The sequence below is a fragment of the Astyanax mexicanus genome, chromosome 21 (assembly GCF_023375975.1).
Source record: "Astyanax mexicanus isolate ESR-SI-001 chromosome 21, AstMex3_surface, whole genome shotgun sequence".
Lineage (NCBI taxonomy): Eukaryota > Metazoa > Chordata > Actinopteri > Characiformes > Acestrorhamphidae > Astyanax > Astyanax mexicanus.
In genome coordinates, this window is record NC_064428.1 from 37433785 (window position 1) to 37458137 (window position 24353).

Sequence of the window (24353 nt, forward strand, 5' to 3'; positions counted from 1 at the left end):
TTCTGTTTTATAAAAGCAGTCCTTGCTGCCCTGCAGAGAACAACAGGTTCAATGTTCAGTTTTACAGTGTTAAATATGTCAGGTCAAGAAAGACTTTCTTTATTTTATATATTTTTATAAAAACAAGTATTTATGTTTAGTAAAATCAAGAAAGACCATATATGTTTTTTTAATATGTTAAGTTAATTTATTTATTTTTATTAAAAAATATATATATTTTTTAGGAAATAGTTCAACTTAATAGAGATAAATTGTTGCTGTTAAAAATGCATTTTCCAATAAAGGGAGTATTGGCAAAACTGGTTATAATGTTTATGTTAAGGCGGTGCCGCGGCGGGAGGTGGTGTCTGCAGCTGCTGAAAGTAACTAATAAAGTAACTTGTAAAGTAACTTAGTTACTTTTAAAATGAAGTAATCCATAAAGTAACTAAGTTACTTTTTAAAGGAGTAATCAGTAATCAGTAATCGGATTACTTTTTCAAAGTAACTATCCCATCACTGCCTGAGACCGACCCCTTTGACCCACCCCTGAAAGTGGCTTTTAAAACTGTCAGAATATCTTGCTTGCCTTAAGTATCGTGTGGGTGTAGACAGCCACAGCCTCAACCATAGTTGAGGTGCTATGTATTCCACCTCTCAGATAAAAATAACTTGCACTAGTATAAAAAGTGAGGTAACTCACTTAAAGCCTTGGTAGTCATAGCTGCTAGGTCTGTGCTGCGGGGCTTTACTGCCAAGGGGTGTTTGCTTCGGTTTCAAAGATGCAGATGTGCTCTGTCTCTTCTCCTTCCTCACTGTAACAGTAGGCTATATTAGCACCAGCATAATTGCATGGTGGTGTGTGGCTGGGTGTTTTGCCAGAGGAATACACTCCTGAAGGTGTGTGGGATTGACGTGCCAGAATACAGGTGTGTTTGGGTGTCTGCCTGCTGGAATACAGGTGTGTTTGACTGTCTGCCTGCTGGAATACAGGTGTGTTTGGGTGTCTGCCTGCTGGAATACAGGTGTGTTTGGGTATCTGCCTGCTGGAATACAGGTGTGTTTGGGTGTCTGCCTGCTGGAATACAGGTGTGTTAGGGTGTCTGCCTGCCGGAATACAGGTGTGTTAGGGTGTCTGCCTGCTGGAATACAGGTGTGTTTGGGTGTCTGCATGCAGGAATACAGGTGTGTTAGGGTGTCTGCCTGCCGGAATACAGGTGTGTTAGGGTGTCTGCCTGCTGGAATACAGGTGTGTTTGGGTGTCTGCATGCAGGAATACAGGTGTGTTAGGGTGTCTGCCTGCCGGAATACAGGTGTGTTAGGGTGTCTGCCTGCTGGAATACAGGTGTGTTAGGGTGTCTGCCTGCTGGAATACAGGTGTGTTTGGGTGTCTGCCTGCTGGAATACAGGTGTGTTTGACTGTCTGCCTGCTGGAATACAGGTGTGTTTGGGTATCTGCCTGCTGGAAAACAGGTGTGTTTGGGTGTCTGCCTGCTGGAATACAGGTGTGTTTGGGTGTCTTCCTGCTGGAATACAGGTGTGTTTGGGTGTCTTCCTGCTGGAATACAGGTGTGTTTGGGTGTCTGCCTGCTGGAATACAGGTGTGTTTGGGTGTCTGTCTGCTGGAATACAGGTGTGTTTGGGTGTCTGCCTGCCAAAATACAGGTGTGTTTGGGTATCTGCCTGCTGGAATACAGGTGTGTTTGGGTGTCTGCCTGCCAAAATACAGGTGTGTCTGGGTGTCTGCCTGCTGGAATACAGGTGTGTTTGGGTGTCTGCCTGCTGGAATACAGGTGTGTCTGACTGTCTGCCTGCTGGAATACAGGTGTGTTTGGGTGTCTGCCTGTTGGAATACAGGTGTGTTTGGGTGTCTGCCTGCTGGAATACAGGTGTGTTTGGGTGTCTGCCTGCTGGAATGCAGGTGTGTTTGGGTGTCTGCCTGCTGGAATACAGGTGTGTTTGGGTGTCTGCCTGCTGGAATACAGGTGTGTCTGACTGTCTGCCTGCTGGAATACAGGTGTGTTTGGGTGTCTGCCTGTTGGAATACAGGTGTGTTTGGGTGTCTGCCTGCTGGAATACAGGTGTGTTTGGGTGTCTGCCTGCTGGAATGCAGGTGTGTTTGGGTGTCTGCCTGCTGGAATACAGGTGTGTTTGGGTGTCTGCCTGCTGGAATACAGGTGTGTTTGGGTGTCTGCCTGCTGGAATGCAGGTGTGTTTGGGTGTCTGCCTGCTGGAATACAGGTGTGTTTGGGTGTCTGCCTGCTGGAATACAGGTGTGTTAGGGTGTCTGCCTGCTGGAATACAGGTGTGTTTGGGTGTCTGCCTGCTGGATTACAGGTGTGTTTGGGTATCTGCCTGCTGGAATACAGGTGTGTTTGGGTGTCTGCCTGCTGGAATACAGGTGTGTTTGGGTGTCTGCCTGCTGGAATACAGGTGTGTTTGGCTGTCTGCCTGCTGGAATACAGGTGTGTTGGGTGTCTGCCTGCCAGAATACAGGTGTGTTTGGGTGTCTGCCTGCTGGAATTACAGGTGTGTTTGCGTCTGCCTGCCAGAATACAGGTGTGTTTGGGTGTCTGCCTGCTGGAATACAGGTGTGTTTGGGTGTCTGCCTGCTGGAATACAGGTGTGTTTGGGTGTCTGCCTGCTGGATTACAGGTGTGTTTGGGTATCTGCCTGCTGGAATACAGGTGTGTTAGGGTGTCTGCCTGCTGGAATACAGGTGTGTTTGGGTGTCTGCCTGCTGGAATACAGGTGTGTTAGGGTGTCTGCCTGCTGGAATACAGGTGTGTTTGGGTGTCTGCCTGCTGGATTACAGGTGTGTTTGGGTATCTGCCTGCTGGAATACAGGTGTGTTTGGGTGTCTGCCTGCTGGAATACAGGTGTGTTTGGGTGTCTGCCTGCTGGAATACAGGTGTGTTTGGGTGTCTGCCTGCTGGAATACAGGTGTGTTTGGGTGTCTGCCTGCCGGAATACAGGTGTGTTAGGGTGTCTGCCTGCTGGAATACAGGTGTGTTTGGGTGTCTGCCTGCTGGAATACAGGTGTGTTTGGGTGTCTGTCTGCTGGAATACAGGTGTGTTTGGGTGTCTGCCTGCTGGAATACAGGTGTGTTTGGGTGTCTGCCTGCTGGAATACAGGTGTGTTAGGGTGTCTGCCTGCTGGAATACAGGTGTGTTTGGATGTCTGCCTGCTGGAATACAGGTGTGTTTGGGTGTCTACCTGCTGGAATACAGGTGTGTTTGGGTGTCTACCTGCTGGAATACAGGTGTGTTTGGGTGTCTGCATGCTGGAATACAGGTGTGTTTGGGTGTCTGCCTGCTGGAATACAGGTGTGTTTGGGTGTCTGCCTGCTGGAATACAGGTGTGTTTGGGTGTCTGCCTGCTGGAATACAGGTGTGTTTGGGTGTCTGCCTGCTGGAATACAGGTGTGTTTGGGTGTCTGCCTGCTGGAATACAGGTGTGTTTGGGTGTCTGCCTGCTGGAATACAGGTGTGTTTGGGTGTCTGCCTGCTGGAATACAGGTGTGTTAGGGTGTCTGACTGCTGGAATACAGGTGTGTTTGGGTATCTGCCTGCTGGAATACAGGTGTGTTTGGGTGTCTGCCTGCTGGAATACAGGTGTGTTTGGGTGTCTGCCTGCTGGAATACAGGTGTGTTTGGGTGTCTGCCTGCTGGAATACAGGTGTGTTTGGGTGTCTGCCTGCTGGAATACAGGTGTGTTTGGGTGTCTGCCTGCTGGAATACAGGTGTGTTAGGGTGTCTGCCTGCTGGAATACAGGTGTGTTAGGGTGTCTGCCTGTTGGAATACAGGTGTGTTTGGGTGTCTGCCTGCTGGAATACAGGTGTGTTTGGGTGTCTGCCTGCTGGAATACAGGTGTGTTTGGGTGTCTGCCTGCTGGAATACAGGTGTGTTTGGGTGTCTGCCTGCTGGAATACAGGTGTGTTTGGGTGTCTGCCTGCTGGAATACAGGTGTGTTTGGGTGTCTGCCTGCTGGAATACAGGTGTGTTTGGGTGTCTGCCTGCTGGAATACAGGTGTGTTAGGGTGTCTGACTGCTGGAATACAGGTGTGTTTGGGTATCTGCCTGCTGGAATACAGGTGTGTTTGGGTGTCTGCCTGCTGGAATACAGGTGTGTTTGGGTGTCTGCCTGCTGGAATACAGGTGTGTTTGGGTGTCTGCCTGCTGGAATACAGGTGTGTTTGGGTGTCTGCCTGCTGGAATACAGGTGTGTTTGGGTGTCTGCCTGCTGGAATACAGGTGTGTTTGGGTGTCTGCCTGCTGGAATACAGGTGTGTTAGGGTGTCTGCCTGCTGGAATACAGGTGTGTTAGGGTGTCTGCCTGTTGGAATACAGGTGTGTTTGGGTGTCTGCCTGCTGGAATACAGGTGTGTTAGGGTGTCTGCCTGCTGGAATACAGGTGTGTTTGGGTGTCTGCCTGCTGGAATACAGGTGTGTTAGGGTATCTGCCTGCTGGAATACAGGTGTGTTTGGGTGTCTGCCTGCTGGAATACAGGTGTGTTTGGGTGTCTGACTGCTGGAATACAGGTGTGTTAGGGTGTCTGCCTGCTGGAATACAGGTGTGTTTGGGTGTCTGCCTGCTGGAATACAGGTGTGTTAGGGTGTCTGCCTGCTGGAATACAGGTGTGTTAGGGTGTCTGCCTGCTGGAATACAGGTGTGTTTGGGTGTCTGCCTGCTGGAATACAGGTGTGTTAGGGTGTCTGCCTGTTTTATTGGTTGTATATTTGTTTTATCTTTTGCTTTTTTGTATATTGGCTGCAGTGTTTTGAGGGTCTGCTTAATGTAAAGGTAGCTTATATTTAGAGATGTATAGTAAGGAAGTAAACTAGTTCATTACTGTACTTAAGTAGTAAAATGCTGTATCTGTAACGGAGTGAATCTTTGTCTGCTACTTCGACTTTTACTTCACTACATATTTTCACTGAGTTTAATACTTTTACATTTTTAACCATCTGCCTCATTACTGGTTACCAGGGGCTTCACCAGTTCTTTTTAGGAGCTTAGAAACCGCCAATGATAATGTACGTTTTCTCTGCTGAGCACACGCACGCACACTACATTAAACAGCGCTCTTTATACTGTTCTGTCCCACTCCTTATACGTCCTGATTGTGCCCGAATGTGTGTGTGAGCGCATGTGTGTGTGTCTGCGCATGTGTGTGTGTATGCGTGCATGTGTGTGTTCGCACATGCGTGATATGTGTGGGTCTGAGCGTACGTGTGTATGCACAGGGATTTGTGTGTGCCTGTGTGTGTGTCCAGCCAGTCAGTCAATCATGGATATTGGGCTGATTTTCCAAAATAAAGGGCCATATTGAGGTTCACGTATATGAATAAGATAAAAAAGGTAAAGAATAAACAGTATTTCATTACTCAGTGTGAGCAGATGTCCTGAATATTCCATACTGTTTTGAGCAGCTTTCCACTTTTAGCTATTTAAATTTGACCAGATAACGAAGCTTCAGAAGGTATTTTGATAGAAATATGATATGATATATATACTTTAAGTGCTTGGAAAGACTGGTTGTGTCCCACCTGAAATAATGCCTGCTTTCAACAAAGAACCAATCTCAGTTTGTCTAAAGGCTGAACAGGTGAACCCAATTCATCCACAGTTGCAAGTTACTGCAAAAGCTTGATTGAAGTTGTTCCTGCTAAGAGTGAATTAAGGGAGCAAACACTTTTTCACACAGGTCCATGTAGGTTTGAATGTTTCTCCCTTAATAGTGAAAACCTTCATTATTCACCTTCATTATTTTGTGTTTACTTGTATTGTCTTTGACTTTATATTTAAGTAAGTTTGTAAAATTGGAAGTTTAAACATATGTTTTATTTGATATGAACATCAGTTTGCTCTGAAAACAATTTAACACAAATTATTCTTTATTAAAACCATATATACAGTGAAACAGAACACAAGAATCTGATAATCTGAGAATGAAATAAATTTGTCCCTACAAGTGATAATGCTCCACTTTGCCCTGAGCTGAAAAATTCAGTTGAAAAAAAGTAGTGAAAATAAAAATTAGAAACAAAACTCTTTATAATATTAATAGTTTTATTGCTTTTCACATTGTTTTGCAGTTGTGTTTTCTGTTACCAAGATAGCAATACAGAAATGTACCTGAACACACCTCACACCTCATTTCCAGACCACCACGCTCATTAGTGTAGATATATTCAGAAGCTCTGCTAGAATAGCAATGAGCATTGTGACATGCCTTGCACAGAGTGTAAGGTTTGGGCCCAATTTGTTCTAAAAATCTATTTATTTAACAGGAACACTCTAATACAACAAATACACATTTGATTGTACCAATTTGTATTTTTAGTATTTATTTAGATTGTAGGGTTTAAAATATTTCACGAATATTGTAGGGCATGGGAGTTTAACATAATCTTTTGCTTTGTACCAAATATATCTAACAAAAATTCCACATCTAAGTAAATAGACTGAAATAATCCACCTTGCAAACCAGAGCAACACTGGGAGAGTCACCATCATGCAACTGTACACAACTCAAAACCCCACAGTGTCAAAATAAAAGACCCCCAAACATAAATAATGCATTAACTAAGTTAAATTTAATCTAGTCTATTACACACTCAATCTGGCTCATTATTTAAACATATTGCTTGGGAAATCTAAACGGTGCCTCTGTTTATTCGGCCCATTTCTCAACCGAAATGCAGAAACATCATTTATTTCAGACAGATCCAGTTTCAGTCGTGGAACTTCTGGAACTTTCCATCACCAAGTTCCTGGTTTTGAATCATTGGTTCCTTTATGGGTTTGTGGGCAAAAACTCGTGCCTTTGTTTAGTTGTCTTTGATGTGTTGACATTAATCTGAAAAAGCAGCGTTGCTGATATGCAGCATTTTAAGATAAAAAGATATTTAATGTTTTATCTTCTTAACCTTATTTAATTTATAAATATACTGTACATCCATTCCTGCATTTCCGACCTGCAATATATTCCAGGATAGTTTAAACATTTTGGAGCATTTGTACAACTTTAAACACTGGAACTGTTGGAACTGAGTAAAGTGTTTTAGGTGTTTTGTTCATTCCTTTTAGTAGCAGTATATATGGCCCATTTTCATTTCAAAATTGCAGTCAGATCAGGACTGCAAGCAGGCCAGGACAGTAGCTGTACCGTCTTTCTCCACAGCCATGTCTTTGTAATGTGTGCAGCATGTGGTTTGTCTTGTTAAAAAAATCATGGACATCCTGTAAAAAATTAAGTCTTAAAGGCACCTTATGTAGCTCAGTGTATTTTTCTGCATTAATTCTGAATCACAGATGTGTACTGAGAAGCCCCCAAACCATGACAGAACCAGGCTTTTGGACATGTTGCTAAGAACAGATTGGATGCTCCTTTTCAGTTTGGTGCACACAGCCAGTAGTGGACTTAGCAATTTGGGGCCTCAAGGCGAATTTAGCTTGGGGGCCCATTAATAAAAAAAAAATATTGATCAATAAAATACTAAAAATATTGAAAATGAATAAAAAATAATTAATATAAAATAAAAACTCATTTAAAACACAATCAAAAGCTATCTAATAGTGCGCAGAATAATATCAGTTTCAGTTAGTTTCCGTTTCAAATAATTGAAACAGCCCCCCAAAACCTCAACCTATCCTTTATATTTGACAATATTTGATTAACTTTACAGGTCCTCACTCATCTTAATTTATTTAACTAAACTGAGTTTTCAAATTATTTCTAGCCTCCCGCTGAATTCAGTTCCGCGCTGCGGGAGAGAGAGAGAGAGAGAGAGAGCAGCGCGGTGCATTTTGCCTGATTTCTCTTGTTTAAATATCAATAAATATGTGAATTCAATATTTTTTACTACCATATATTTTACTTCACTTAAGAGGACCTTATTTATTAAAACTTTTTTTAAATGCAGCGCGCTTTCCTTGTGACTGATGCTAAACTGTTTGATGCAGCTGTTATATTATATTATGTTATATCAATACCATTTTAAAGTTTTTCGTTTCTATGTTTTAAAATTCGTTAGATTATATTTTTGTCAACATTTTGGGTTTATTTTCGTTTGTTATTTTTCTAATAATAATAGAATTTACATAATTTAAAGTAAGTCAATTACTTTTACTAGTTACATTTATAGTGCGGTAACTCCGTTAGTAACTAGTAAATATAACTGATTACTTTTTCAAAGTAAGCCCAACACTGGTTAACAATGAGCAAGTTTCCAGACGCACAACGAGCATGCTTATTCTATTTGCCTGAATAACATGAAGTGTTTAATATTAATACAGACATGTAGAAAAAAACGAAGACAAGCTGTAACCTAGATATAAATAATAATATCTTAATAATAATAGAATAATAATAAATAATATAATAATATGCCAATTAGGCATATTTATAGCAGTAGGGTATTTTCATTTTCATCCCTGACTCTAATTCATATAAGTTATATACCTGATTTGATATTTTTCCATACAATCCCTGCTAAAGTTTTAGGTGAAGGAGACCCAAAGAAGGTCAGTGCATGTTTCTGGAAAAACAAAAAAGTGGGCGTGGCAGCACAATGGTTACCATCCATCGCGATGTTGGGTCATAAATGACGATATGGCACCTCCTCGTCCTCCTCCTCCACCAAAACCTTTGGGTCCGGTGGTGCTGACACACTAAAAAAAGCTTATCAGTTTTGGAAGAGCATCTGTTTTTAGTTTAGCCTCTTCCTTCTTTTTTCGCTCACATCCCACTTGTACACTTAATTTCACCTTAATTCCGTCTTTCACAAGCAGCGCGTGGCGGTTCATGGCATGGCCACAAGGCATGGATGGAATATTCCATTTTAACGTGAAAGGAGGGTGTGGACGGAATCTGTATTTCTTTGTAATTTATTGTGTTGTCTTTGTTTCCATTTTAAATATACAAGAATCACCATTTATGAACGCACTATGAATTATCTGTGAATTACTGTCCAAAGGGCCCCAATTACCAGCTGTAGGCCTATGGGAAGTTTGCAGCTAGTCATGGGGCCCCTACAGTGGGCTGCAGTGGGAGGGGCCCAAGGCAGTTGCCTAGCAATGCCTCTATGCAAAGACCGCCTCTGCACACAGCAATTTATTCACTTGAAAGGACAAACAGAAAAACAGAATGCTTTTTCACAAAGAGGTAGACCGTGCTTAAACGCCAGGTCTGTGGAAACCAAACAATTGAAATCATAATTTTAATGAATCTACTGAAATTCGACCCAAAAAGTGGTTAAATATCCAATCAGAATTCTTGTTGGCTACCAAAAGCATCTGATCATGGTGCAACAAAATATTTGTTCTTAAATGCTGCATATGATTAATAAACTTTTATTATGTTTGATAGAGCGGGTCGCTCCGAGAACTAAACTCCGGCACGCTGGAGAACGGGTTGTTTGGATGTTAGCATAGCCAGCTAGCTAACTCTCCTGCAGTCTCTCTTCCCCCCCTCCTCCGGCTCGTGGAGGTACGTGGTCCGTCACGAACCCTGGAGATATCAGCCAATAGTGTTCGCTGAGGGAGGTGACCTTGGCCCCGCCCCCAAAATGTCAAAACCACCCCTTTCAAAACTCGAGCGCAAAAAACTCAGCCGAGTACAAACTGATGCTGCAGGTAATTCACACAGCGCGCGAGGGAAAAAAAACACCCGAGAGGAGAAAAATGAAGCTCGAGAGCAACATTTTCTTTTTTTTTTTTTGCTTGCTATTTTCACATTTCATTTCACACAAGTTCATTTACACACGCAATCTAACCCAAATGTTTTCAGTCTCCTGCAGAAATTAGGGGATTGTCCTCACTCTTCCAAAACTTTTACTTTTACTTTATAACCGTAATGACTCTTTTTATACACGTAAATTGAGGTAAAACCCATCTGTCCAAAGGTGATTGTTTTTTTTTTCATGTATGTGCACTGATGGGCATTAACATTTAAAACTGAAAGATTTCAAATGTCAGAGGATTCATTTAATACATTACTTATGATACATGGAATAAATGATAAAACGCCAATCTCTGACTTGGTTTATGTTGGGGAAAGTTGAAATATGCAAGAAAAAAAAGGGTTTAAAAACAAGAAAACCAGCTTAACAAGAAGCAAAGCCACCTGTTCATCATTCAGTCTCTGAAAACCAGTTTAGTAACATTCATATTCACCAGGGTAACATCAGGAACTTTTACTGGTCGACTAAACCGGATGGTGGGACTCAGCTCTAGAGTGTTTTTAGTTTAGTTTTTGAAGAGAGTAGAGGATAATACACTGGATGTTTACACTGCAGATAATACAGGCTAATATACAGTAGCTTATACACTATATATTTAATGCTGTTGTGTATTTAGACATTATAAGGGGATGGGATTTGATTTTTGTGTAATTTTTGTGTACTTTTTGAAGAGAAAACAGTCCACATGCCAGTAAAGATCCAATAAGAGTCGCCCATTCTGTGGTAAAGGTGTGATTTTTATTTGGAAGTAATCAACACCTGGACGGCTTCAGGTTACCTGAACAAGACTGATTCAGAAGCAGTTTAACAGTTTATTCATCTACCAAACATTGTAAAGTAAGTACCATAACGTAAAGATTTCTTGTTTTCTAATAACTTTTAATAGTAGTAGAGTTAAAAATTATTAAAACATGAATGTATAACATGATATTATTGTAGTATTACTGTATTATTAATGATGTATATCAATTTAATACACAGATATACAGCAATAACTGCCTGTCAAATATTATGTTCTTTACATGAGGTCCAGTGATGCCATTGGGCGTTGAGTAGAGGATTGCATTTGATTATTATTTCATACCTAAATACTGTATAATAACATATTTACTAATCTTTACAAAAGCATGATGTTTAGACGATGCTAAGGAAGTTTCTATATTTTAAAAGTGTTTCTTAATTTTTGAACTTTACAGTATGGAGAATATGAGCTGGTTTTAGGATTCAGTTTGTCGGCCATTATGCTTATTTAGCTAGTTACTTTAAACATGTTGCGTGGGAATTGTAACATATGTTTCTGTTTATTTAGTATTTGTGCTCAACCGAAATAGCAGGAACATCATTTATCTCAGATCCTGTTTCAGTTGTGGATCACCTGGAATTTTCCATCACCAAGTTCCTCTTTTTAAAGTCACTGGATACTTTCATTGGTTTGTGGGCAAAACTCGGGCTTTGGCCAACAGTCTTTGATGTCCAGCAGTCTGTACCTCATTTGCAACATGTTAAAAATATTTTCTAAAATGTTTAAAAATATACATAATAATGGAAAGAGAGTTAAAGCTATAGATGGAAGCATCAAGTTACAGAATGAATCAGTCATGTAACCGCACACGCCGCACAGGGAGCGGATAGCTTCCACACCTGCAGTGAAACCGGCCAACATCAGAGCCAGCTTAACCCGAATCCCTGATCACTGATTTCAGGAGAACCAGAATTCAGTACTCTGGACCATTCCCAATATTCAAATCAACTTTTACACTTTACCACATGTTCAGAACATATGGAGAAAATAACCAATACAGTTTAGCCTCATTAGCATGTCTTTCAGAGACTTCTTCTGAGCACATTCTTCTTTGTTGTAAAATAATTTCTCTCCCTTTAAACTCGTCAATCAATCTCAATCAATAAAACCTTTATTTTGATGTACATTGAAGAAAACCCTCATTTTTAAATGTAGCCGAGCATTTACAAAAACAGGGATTGACATGATGAAGAAAATAATAATAATATAATAATAACTAAATTTAATCATTTTAAAATAGCAGTAAATACTAGATAAAAATAGATCAAAATAAAAAAAATAGAATTAGAATAATAATAAAAAAAATAATAAAAAACTTGGTTTTATTGATAAGAGCTTAAGAACAGAATAAGATTAATAAAAGATTAATAAAAACTGTTAAAATGAAGCTTAAACTTTTAATAATAATAGCAATAATAATAAAAGAAAATATAAATAAGTTCAAAAGCAATAGTACAAAACTATTAATTGACTATTAACTCTTGATTGATTGATTGATTGATTGATTGATAGAAACTTGTCTCTATCAACCATAAACGTTGTTTGTGCTTGCTTTTCTATAAACAATAAAAAAGAAAGAAAGGAACAATGTATTTGTGATATAAAACAAGTTTTGTGACATCAGATCACCATTAAAGAGAACCAAGGGACTTTTAAAACTTTCTCTTTTTTTATTGGGTCAAATTTCACACCTGTAGGCTAGATAGCCTGAAAGGGTGCTAAAGTTATTTGTAAAAGACATTAAAAACATGCTGTTGGCACCAATATTTAACTATATATGTGTATAAATATATGCTAAACTTTACTTTTTACATGTAAAATGTCTAAAAGTTTACATTAACATAATGCTATTCAGACATTTGAGATTAATGTCCTTTAAACAGTGGCAGGTGCATTCAAGCTAGTTAATAGTTAATAGATTTTTCAAAAGGATCGTACAAAATTATTGACTTTTATCAAACTGGATCAATTGAAAATATAATTGATTAGTGTTAATATAGTCTTGAGATATATTAAACTACATTTACGCAAATATAAAAGTAGACATGATAGCTACAGTAGATATGGAAGATGAATAATACACTGGGTCTAAAAGTCAGGATAAAACTAAACCTTTTATCTAATAGATTTGAGATTAGAAACCAACTATAGGCAACAGTAAAAGTCTAAAAGCTTGTCCTGTATAAAGGTGTTAAAGGTCTTGCGAGTGTCTTGTAGTTGTTTTAAGCCAAACGTCTCTCTTGAATCTTAAAGAATTGCTGCTACGAATCAGATTTTGAGCACCAGGTACATTAGGGCTGATCTGCAGATTGGGTTTGAGATTGAGTTTCACCTTATTTAAAAAGTACATTCTGTTCTTTGCGCTGATCATGAGCACCAGAATAACAGTGTTTCCAGGAGCACCAGGTTCAAGGTTAATTCAAGGTCAGGTTTGATTGGCAGGATCACCTGTATCAGGAGCACTTGTGACCTGATGGATATCAGTTGTTATCAGTGGGTGAGAACATCACGCCTCATTGAATTTAAAGAGATACGGGCGGGTTGACCGTTTTTGTAATTTTCCCCCTACAAATTACAAGTTTTTATTATACTTAAATTTTTCAGATTATCAAACAAGCTTTAATATATAAGACAAAATAACCTGTGCAAATTTAAAAAGCATTTTTTTATTATATTTTCATTTATTCAAGTAAAAAACTATCCAAACCAATCTAGTTTTTGACCCCTAAATCGAATAACTTGGTTGTTTTACTCTTGGCGGCAACAACTGTAATCAATCTTTACTGATAACTGGTAACGAGTCTTTCTCATCTCTGTGGAGGAATTTAGTTCCACTCTTCTTTACAGAATTATTTTAATTCAGATACATTGGAGGATTTACCAGCATAAACGTCCTGATTAAGATCATCCACAACATCTCAATCAGACTTTAACTAGACCCTCCTAAACCTTCATTTAGTACTTTTTGAGCCAATCAGAAAGTGGACTTGTTTGTGTGCTTTGGGTCATTGTCCTGTTGCAGAACCCAAGTACAGTCATATTCTTATTATTGAATTATTAACACTGTTCTTAACTGAGGCGAGTGAGACCCTACAGTTCTTTAAATGTTGTTCTGGGTTCTTTTGGGATCTCCTGGATGAGTTCTTCATGCCCTTTTGGAGTAATTTTGTTCGGCTGGTCACTCCTGGGAAGGTTCACCACTGTTCCATGTTTTCTTGGTTTTCTGGGTTTGTGAATAATAGTGAATCACTGTGGTTCTCTGGAGTCTCAAAGCTTTAGAAATGACTCTAAAAGTAATTTGTAACCTTTTTCAAGATTCATTTCTTTAGATCAGGGCATAATTTGTTGCTTTTTGAGATAATTTATCTTGCTTTATGTTGTCAAACAGGTTGTATTTAAGTGAATTCTTGATTTCTTTACTTTTTTGGAAGTTTGGTTGAATTGATTATTTATATTACAAAAGATTCGAAATCTACATTTATTGTAAATAAAGGGAAGTGCTTTGTTCACACAAATACATGGTTTTCAGGGGATACATCTGTTTTAATATCCAGGACTTTAAAAGTAAATGTTTTTTTTTTTTTTTTTTTTTGAGAATTACAGTTTTTGTTACTTAGGCGCCCCCCAGTGGCAAGACCTTTGGAATTACAAGGGTATTAAGTGCCAAGCAGTGCAGTGATCGGGCTTTCTCTAGGCTTGCTCCCTGACTAAGGAATTCTCTTCCAACTCTTCCAATATTTAAATCAAATCTTAAAACTCTTTTCTCTCTTGCTTACGGTCTTTCTTCTGCTTAACATTCATTATTATAGGCGGAACTGGCCAATAATAAGGGCTGCATGTTTTATTTATGCTTTTATTGTTTTTTCTCTTCATTTTTAACTCTTATAACACAGTAATTATATCAGACAGACACATGCCCTGATCTCTTTTACTCCAGAAGTCATTCGGCTGCTCAAAAATATCATCATTTAAAATGTAAAAGGAAGCAGAATTGTTCTATTTTCCTGGAACTGATCATGTTTTGCTCAAAATTTTACCAAGTGCCTGTTTTCCTTATTTTTGAATGTATAGACTTTTAGTATATTTACATCTAAGATATCTTTCAAACATGGTTAGACTAAAGTGTTTATGAGTTTAAACAGCATAAGAATATTGATGATTTGAGTTCATTACATGGCTTATTAATTATTACTTTGATAAAATACATAGAGAAACAGCATCAGGTGGAGTTATTTGTTTTTCTTGATAATCAATAATCACACCTATAAGATACATGTAGATTAACTTATTAAAAACCTGACACTCAGAGCAGCCTATGCCTTTAAGCATTTTGAGGATCAGGACACACTACAATACAAAACTACAATATATACAAAAATGTAAACTTTTTTTTTTTTAGTCTATAAAAATTTAGTTTAGTGCAAAAGTAACTACTTAGTAAAAATGTGCAGGACAAACTATATAAAGTAGTGCGCACACCATACCTAGCTTTAGTTTGAGTAAAGCAGGTAGTTTCACACTGTTTTTTCTGTGGACACGTTTGAGTCTTTATTTGCTGATATTATTTGGTTTGAAACATCATATAAATATGTTTGAAGCACTAAAGGTAAATAATATTGGTTGGGGAAGGAGATTTTTCACTTTTTTATGTTTTTTTTCTCAATGGGTTTCTTGTAGATTTAGCTTTACTGCATCTATTTTTAGAAAGAGTAAGCTCCGCCCTTTCTAACCATATATGGATTATGTTAATGTGTGAAGGGATTCCTGAGTAATTAAGCTGAGAACACAAGATGCGATTTTGGACGGAAAATCCATCCGAATGGTTTTAAGGGTTAATATAATTTTAATTATCGTTTTTTTCCCACAGTGTCTGTGTTGAATATTGTACTGCTGGGAGAGAATGGAGAAGAACAGCGCTCTACAGGAAACTCCATCCTGGGAAAAGCAGCGTTTAGAGAAGATTTCTCCAGCGGTTCTCTGAACAGACAGTGTGAATCCGAGAGACAGGAGGGAACGGTGGACGGCAGGAGCGTCTCGGTGATCATCTCTCCAGGACTCTTAGACTCTTCAGTGTCTGAAGAAGATCTGAAGGCAGGATTAGATCAGTGCTCCTCCCTCCTGGCCTCGTCTCCCGGTCCTCACCTGTTCCTGCTGCTGATCAGGGTGGGGAACTTTCTAGAGGATCAGAGGAACACTGTGAAGTGGATTCAGGAGAACTTCGGGGAGGACGCTCTGAACTCCACCATGGTGCTGTTCACCGGCGCTCTTCACCACTTTCTCACTTTTACACTCTCTCTCTCTCTCTTAAGTTTTGTCTTTCACTCTCTTACACCTCTCTCTTATGCTTTCTATCTCTTACACTCTCTCACGCTTTGTCTTACAATCTGTCTCTTCTACTGTCTAGCCCTACACTCTCTCACTCTTTTACACTCTTTCTCTCTTATACTTTCTCTCTCTCTTATACTCTCTTTCTCTTACACTCTCTCTCTCTTACATTTTGTTGTACACTTTCTTTTATTCTCTTTTACACACTCGTTTTTATGCTTTGTCTAACACTGTCTCACACTCTTACACTCTCTTACACTCTCGGTCACTTACACTCTCTTTCACACTCACTCTCTTACACTGTTTCTTACACACTCTCTCTCACTCTTTCTCTTTCACCACTGTTCTCAAGTCTCACGCTTTGAGCATGTGTCATGGTATTTCTCACGCTTGCCAATCCATCGGCTGTATATTATAATGTACTCTCGTTGAGCCAATCGGAATATAGATCGCTCTGTTGTTAGGCAGACCTAGTCAAAGAGGGTGGAGTTTCAGCCAGAGTGTCAGGCATGAAGAACTGTCCGATTCAAAAGTTCTGAAACACACGTAAGATCAACTCATGGATTCACATTATGATAAAAAGTGAGAGACAGAAAACATGGAAATACAAGCTTTTTGCACAATAGAGAATTCGGTACCACTTTAAAATAAGACTACCTTTATAAAGGGTTTACAATAAGTTTATTAATGGTTATTAATTAGGTTGTAAATGCCTTAAAATCATTAATAATCAGTTATAACACATACATAAAAAGGACAACAATATAGATGGCTGTGGGTTCACTATTTGGCAAACAACAGGTCATTGTTGTTATAAGTGATTATAACAAGTGGTAATATATAACAAGTGATTATATACAAGTGTTATAACTGATTATTAATTACAACCTATTTAGTAGCTATTAATAAACTAATTATAAACCCTTTATAAAAGTAGTCTTATTTTAAAGTGGTACCGAGAATTCTTGTATATATTGAAAAAGTATTAAAAAGTATTGAATAATTATAAATGGATACTGTACTATTTGGACAAACAGATTGGGACACCTGATTGCATTGTGCATTATAACTCTGAAATCAAGGGTATTAAAAAGATTTTACTGCTAATCTTCTTGAAGGTTTTACTAATATATTCTTAATATTTCTTAGTTTAAAGCTGATGTCTGTAAGTTTTGTGATTTAGAGGATTTAGTGCCTCTCTGGTGAGAATGGGTAATTTAGCACTGAGCATGCGGAAGAATCATTTTAAACTGGGCGGGTGTGATGAGGTCTCCTTCAGAGCGGATGAATCCGAATCCAGGTTATGTTCAGTCAGAGAGAGACAGAGAGAGAGAGAGAGAGAGAGAGAGCTCAGTCAGAAGCTTCACTCCTTCATTTCTTTGGTTTTACTCTGAGTAAATGAGCTACTGAGCTCTGAGTTTCCTCTTCTGAAGTCTCCATTGCTCCACCAGCCGCTCGCGTTCAGTAAAACTGAGCCGGATCTTCTTTTAGAGGCTGTACGTGTGACGTAAGCACGTAAAGACGATGCGTTACATGACCAGAAGACCAAAAAGTGACACAACACCCCAGAATGAATTTTTAAAATGAATATATTGAATATATTATTAGGTTTACCAGGGATGGTACATTCAGCACACTGATACCATTAAACACAATGTTTTATCCATATTCTTCTCCACTCAGAAATGCTTCTGCTTTCAGTTTTGAAACAAAATAACATGAACTTCCACTTTAAGATTATTTATCTTAAGAAATATCATAAGAAAAATTAACTTACTTTTAATTTTATTTGTACTTGTTTACTATAAAATATCTGTGAATGGAATACGACACTTTCAGTAGATAAAATAACTTAAGTAACTAAAGTCAAAATATGCTACTAATATGCTGAGGAATATTTAGTTATGCATAATATTCAGACCAAAACTATGCAAACGTGAAACTAAACTAAATATCACACTTTTAAAGCTAAGAATTCACTTTTTTACAGTGTTTATCCTTATTTTGTTGGAATGTGACTATCTGTAACTGTCTTTAACTGTCTGTAATTGGATGAATTTCTATTAGATTTGTGATTAGAGCATTGCTGTGAGGATTTGATTGCCTGCAGTGTTAACATAAGAGCATCAGTGCTCTAACCACTGTTGCAGCAGTTCAGGATATATAGTATCCTGTGTATATGAATGTGAGTTCTGTACTATTCATGTATCATTTAAGGTTTAAACTGTTTTTTTTTATTATTTGATTGTTATGAAGTTTGATCTGACTAATATAAAACACTTTAACACAATATTATTCTTTATAAACCACATATACAGTGTATCTAAATGAAGTTCTTTGTTTTCTGTATAACCAGTAGGGGGCAGTGTAGACTAGATTGTAGTAAACAGCGCTTCAAAATCGAAAGTGAAACTAATGTCAGGACGTTTCAGAGAAGAACAAACCTTCGTGAATTTCTCCCTAGAAGTGATAATGGTCCACTTTGCCTTGAGCTGAATAGGTCAGTTGGAAATGAGGGAAAATAAAAGTTAGAAACAAAACTTCTTATAATACTAATAGTTTTATTTCTGTCTTATTTCTTTTGAAGCTCCTGCTCATCCCAAATCACCATCAGTTCATCAGGTTTAGATCAGGGGATCAATGTGGAGGAATACCTGTTTTACTGTTTACTATGTAATTCCATATGTGTCCCTTAATCATTCTCATGTCTTTAATATTAATCTACAATGTAGAAAATAAACTAAACAAAGAAATAAAGATAAACACTGATTGAGAAGGTGTGTCCAAACTTTTGACTGGTACTTTGTGTAGTTTTTTTTTGGTATTAAAATGCAATATTATCAAACAAAATATCTGTGTTTATTATGTGTACAATAATTATTGGGTATATATGTTGCTTGACAGTTGTAGTCAGATGTTTTAGCAGTTTCCCATTTGATAAAATAGAACTACAATATTCCACCCCTTTAAACTGTTGATCATTTATTTTCTGTATATATACAGCCCTGGAAAAAAATGAAGAGATAACTTCAGTTTCTGAGTCAGTTTCTCTGATTTCCCGAATTCCAAATAAAAATATTTTAGTCATTTAGAACATTAATTTGCAGAAAATGAGAAATGGCTGAAATAACAAAAAAAAAGATGCAGAGCTTTCAGACCTCAAATAATGTGAAGAAAACAACAAGTTCATATTCATAAACTTTTAAGAGTTCAGAAATCAATATTTGGTGGAATAACCCTGGTTTTTAATCACAGTTTTAATTCATGCATCTTGGCATCATGTTCTCCTCCACCAGTCTTACACACTGCTTTTGGATAACTTCATGCTGCTTTACTCCTGGTGCAAAAATTCAAGCAGTTCAGTTTGGTGGTTTGATGGTTTGTGGTCATCCATCTTCCTCTTGATTATATTCCAGAGGTTTTACATTTGGTAAAATCAAAGAAACACAATTTTCAACTGGTCTCTAATTTGTTCCAGAGCTGTATATATATATATGTATTCATAAATGAGCTGCTGGAGCACCTTCACTGCGTGAACAAGCAGGTCAGTTTTCTCTGCTGATGAAAGTCTGACTGTTGATGTACCTGTTGAGGTTCAAACTCCAGAAATGTACCTGAACATCAGTGTAGATATATTCAGAAGATCTGCTGCTATTTAAACCAGACAGGAGGAAGGAGTGTAAATTGACTGTTGGTGGGGTGTAAGATAGGAATGAACACCACAATGTGTCTGGTGCAGAGTGTAAGAATGGGCCATATGTGTTTTTGAAAATGAATGGCAATGAATCAGAGGAGAAATGGAAAAAAGAGAGCTCACTTACCTGAAGGAGTTCATGACATTACGTTGTTGAGAATGTCTTGAGCAATTCTTAATTGATACTGATTAAGGCAATTTTCATCAATGCCATAAACATGACTTAACAACTTAATGTTTATTACTAATGTAAGTACTGGCACTTTTGACTCTTATTGTGAAGTGTCATCGCTTCATGGTTACAAGATATTTTAAGATAACAAGCATTTAAATATTCTGTTGGAGGTTTCAGTTTTTACTGTAGTGTGTTCATGAGTTCATGAGTGTTCACCATACGGGAATGTTCTTGGTAGACGACGCTGCTGCTGCTGTTTAAAGTAAGTACATGACCATTAAAATCAAAACTATTTCTAAAGTCTTACTTATAAAGGAAAGTGCCTAAAATTAGTTAAGCACTCACAAAATGTAGGTAGTTTACTGGTGTGGGGACTTAAAAATAATACAAAAATAAAGTAAAAATAATTGTGTGCACAGTGATTACCTACATATGTGTTTATTAATGTAATCTTGGGAATATGGAGTCATTTTAACTGTAGTTTTATAATGAATAACACACAATAGTGAGTGCAATATTTTACACGCTTCAAAATGTGCATTATGATGCTCATTGCTATCTTACACCCCACTAACAGTCTATTTTCACTCCTTTCACTTGTATTGTTTAAATAGCAGCAGAGCTTCTGAATATATCTACACTGATGGGCGTGGTGTTCTGGAAATGAGGTGTGTTCAGGTACATTTCTGGAGTTTTATCTTGTTTATCTTGGTAACAGAAAACACAGGAGCTCCACTGACTGAATACAACCTAGACAGACGCCAACAGTCAGACGTTCATCGCTATCTCGGCAACTTTTACATCAACAATAAACAGAATAGTAAATAAAATAACATTGCTGTTCCCGTAAATGAGCTGCTGGAGCTCCTTCACAGCGTCAACCAGCAGCTCAGTTTCCTCTGCTGAGAAGAGTTTGTTGAACACGTCCAGGTAGCTGCACCGTTACAATAGCAATCCACCAAAGTCAGAGCTCACCTGATCTACTCTTAAAGAGAATGATGAGCAACAGACACTCTGATTGGTTTATTTCATGTTACGCCCAAAATTAACCACACCCATCATTAATTAAGAGAATTAGTACATGACTTTTGCACGTTTTTACATAAATGGAAATGACAAACTGGGACTTCAAACACACAACCTGCAATTCACACTATGAATTTATAAATGAGTAATCCAAATATTATGTCTGGAGTGGTGTACTGCAATGCATGCTGAAAATCTGAATTTAATTACTTAAAGAAATAAGAAATTACATCTTTCCACGCATTTGAAGCATAGCAAAAAGATCCAGACCTTTAAAATGTAAAATATGAAAGCGTTTTTAGAAAATGTGAGTTACTGTGGTCTTAATTGTTAGTCCCAACATTAGAAGCTCGGTAAACAGTTCAGTGATTCTGTTTTCAATAAATATCTTTTCTACAGAGCTGAGGATTGTTCTGCTGGGTAAGACTGGATCAGGAGAGAGCTCAACAGGAAACACCATCCTTAGAGAAAAGACATTTGAAGTGGCTTCTACCCTTCTGGGAGGAAATAAGGAAAGTTTAAGAGTTTGCAGCACTGGAAGAAGAGTCTGGTTGATTGATACTCCAGGACTTTTTGATCCAGGCATGCCTAAGGGTGAAGAGCAAGTTCTGTTAGAAGAAGCTGTTGATCTGGTGTATCCTGGTCCTCATGTGTTTCTGCTGGTGATGAGGCTGGATGTGAGATTCACAGAGGTGGAGAAAAACACTGTGAGGTGGATTGTGTAGAACTTTGGAGAGGAGATCCTAAAACACACTATTGTGTTGTTCACTCATGGAAACGTGTTACAGGATAAAACTATAGAAGAATACCTTTGTTTAAACGCAGAGCTGAAAAGGGTAGTGGAGAGTATGGCTGGTTATCATGTGTTTGAGAATGAAAATGAGGATGATGAGACCCAGGTCACAGAGCTGCTGGAGAAGATCAACAAGATGATGGATAAGAATGGAAACCAGGCGTACACACAAAAAACATATGAAACATACAAGAAAACAAGGACACAAGAAAATACATACATGCAATATGTTAAACAGGCCATACATGTAGGACTGGCAGCACTAGGCATCGCAGCTACAGCCACACTTGTCCAACAAGGTGTTCCACTGGATTTAGCTGGGGTTGTAACTAGAGGTGTGCGGATCGATCCAAATATCGATAATATCGATACCAACGCTGGTATTGGTATTGAGCAATACTCGTGTAAAAATATCGATATTCAAGCTTTTTTCTCTGCCGCACGCACTGACTGCTGCGCACGAGGATTCACCACAGTCTACTCTCTGGTCTCTTGTTGTTGCACATGCGTCACATGGCTCAGCAAAGCCAGCCAAACCGCCACGCAGGTAGGCTCAGCCTGGACCCGCCCAGAGTCGACACGCCTCTACCTCAGGAGATTTGTGTTGAGTGATATTTTTTTACACTCTGTTTATTTAAGAAAAACTTGCATTTGAATTGCACTGAAAGGAAGACAATTCCTTATTTTTTATTGTTTTTCCAAATGACAATTCTATTAAAAAAAAAAGAAACAAAGAACTAGAAAAGATGTCTAGTGAGGGGAGAATTTTTATTTTTTTAATATTTTTTTATTTTATATTTAAACTTTGTTTTGTTACTCTTCCATTGTTTCTAAACAAAAAATGTTGATTGTGATACTAAAGTATTTTGTTATCACTTAAAATGTTTGGTGAAATTATATCCTAGGTTTTTGGATCATTTGGATCTATAAAGCTTAAATATTAAAAAGTATCGGTATCAGTATCGATATCGGCAATACTGGCCCTGCGTTTACTTGGTATCGGATCGATACCAAAATTCCCGGTATCGCCCACCTCTAGTTGTAACATGTGCAGGGGCACTAGCAATCGGAGCAATAGCATGGGTAAAGAATTGGAGAAACAACAGAGGAGGAATGAAATAATAATAAAAACAGAAGCTAAAATAAGCTAATTTAGATATATTGTATCCAGTAACTGTATGTGTATATTGAAGTTGGCTATGATATAATGCTTACCTGTCATTTTTGTATTTGTTTTTGGTTTTCTTGATATTATGGACAGTTTTGTCGGATAGGGATTGAGCCTAGTCTTGGGCTACACAGCATTTTTAATAGAGATTTTCCCTGGATAGGAAAATACAGTCTAGGACTAGAATTAATCTCTGTACGGGAGACTGAGGCCTCCCGTAGCCGGATATTTTTAAAAATGTTTTCAGAAATATCTTTGTCCACACAAAAACGCCATACCACTCAAAAACGCTGAAATGTTCAGGGATTCTCTAGACATTTGGGCGTTTTCTCGTCATTCCTCAGCAAAAACTACTACAGAGTTTTCAAAAATCTCCACCTTGAGGCGTTTTCGAAAAACCTCCGTTTTCAGTGACCGAAAACTCCATTTTTGTGTGGACGGAAGGCCAAAAACAGAGACAAAAACCTCAGTTTTCAAAAATACCCGGGTTCGTGTGGACGGGGCCTGAAGCTTAGTCTTTTACCTTTAGTTTAATACATGGTGTTAATCATTATATAAATGTAAGAAGAGTCTATTTTAGAGTTTGATTGTTTGTATGTTTTGTTCATTTACCGTCATTAAAATTTCTTAAAACCTGAGTTTATCATAAATTGTATACCATTGTCTTATTGCTCAATATTTTATTTAGTATGTGTGTTGCATTAAACAGTGTTGTGGTTAGAGTCACCACCTTCCTCATGGCCAGGGCTGGACTGGGAACTAAATTCAGACCTGAACCAGCTCACTACAATCACAGAAACTCCAAAGTAAAAAGAAAAAAAAAAACAGTTCTCTCCATCAGCCCTTGAATATGTGCATAAAGAAGTAGAACACAAGTAACTAAACGACCAAACATATACTATAGTACAGCCGGAGAACGGATAAACTCAAGAACAGGATACCATTATAGGCCATAGTGTATTTTATTGTGTCATTTGTGTTTCCCCATTATTGTATTAGTAAACTTCTAGACTCTGTCAGAAACAAAGCCTTAATTTTCATGTTCGTCAGAAACCACTAAGCCTTGACACGTCTTAAATCAAACTGCACAGTGTACTGTTGACAGCTCTCCTACAGATCACTAAAATAAAGTTTCTCTTTAGTGAGTTTTCTGGTTGTCAGTTTCAGTGATAAAAGAGTTCAGCAGGGGGAGCTATTTCTACAGTGTTAAACATTATGTACAAATATATGGTTAAATAGATCAACATAACATTTTGGTGTTTATTTTCTCCTTTCAATGTTTAACATTCCTAAAATGTAAATATGATAATATGATAAACATATTTATACAATATTATTCTTTATTGAAATCACATGGACAGGCTTTTCCTCTGTTCTCTGTTCTCTGTTTAATATAGTAACCAGTAGGTGGCAGTATAGAGCTGGTTACTTTAAAGAATGCTTAAGAACTGAAAGTGAAAGTACAGTCAGATACTGTTAGAGAGGAACACGCAGCCATTTACTGTACATCACTAGTTTATTACTATGTAATAAGATGCAATAAGTGTAAAATAAGACTGTATTCTGTGGTTTATTCTGATTATTTGTATCAAGTATGTTTACTTTTGTTTTATGTGTATATATTAGTAACACAGAAGCAGATT

General features: G+C 37.9%; 1 pseudogene; it reads left to right on the forward strand.

Moving 5' to 3' along the window:
• The first annotated feature begins 12898 nt into the window (after positions 1–12898).
• Positions 12899–22823, forward strand: LOC125785609 (uncharacterized; annotated as a pseudogene).
• Positions 22824–24353: the final 1530 nt, after the last annotated feature.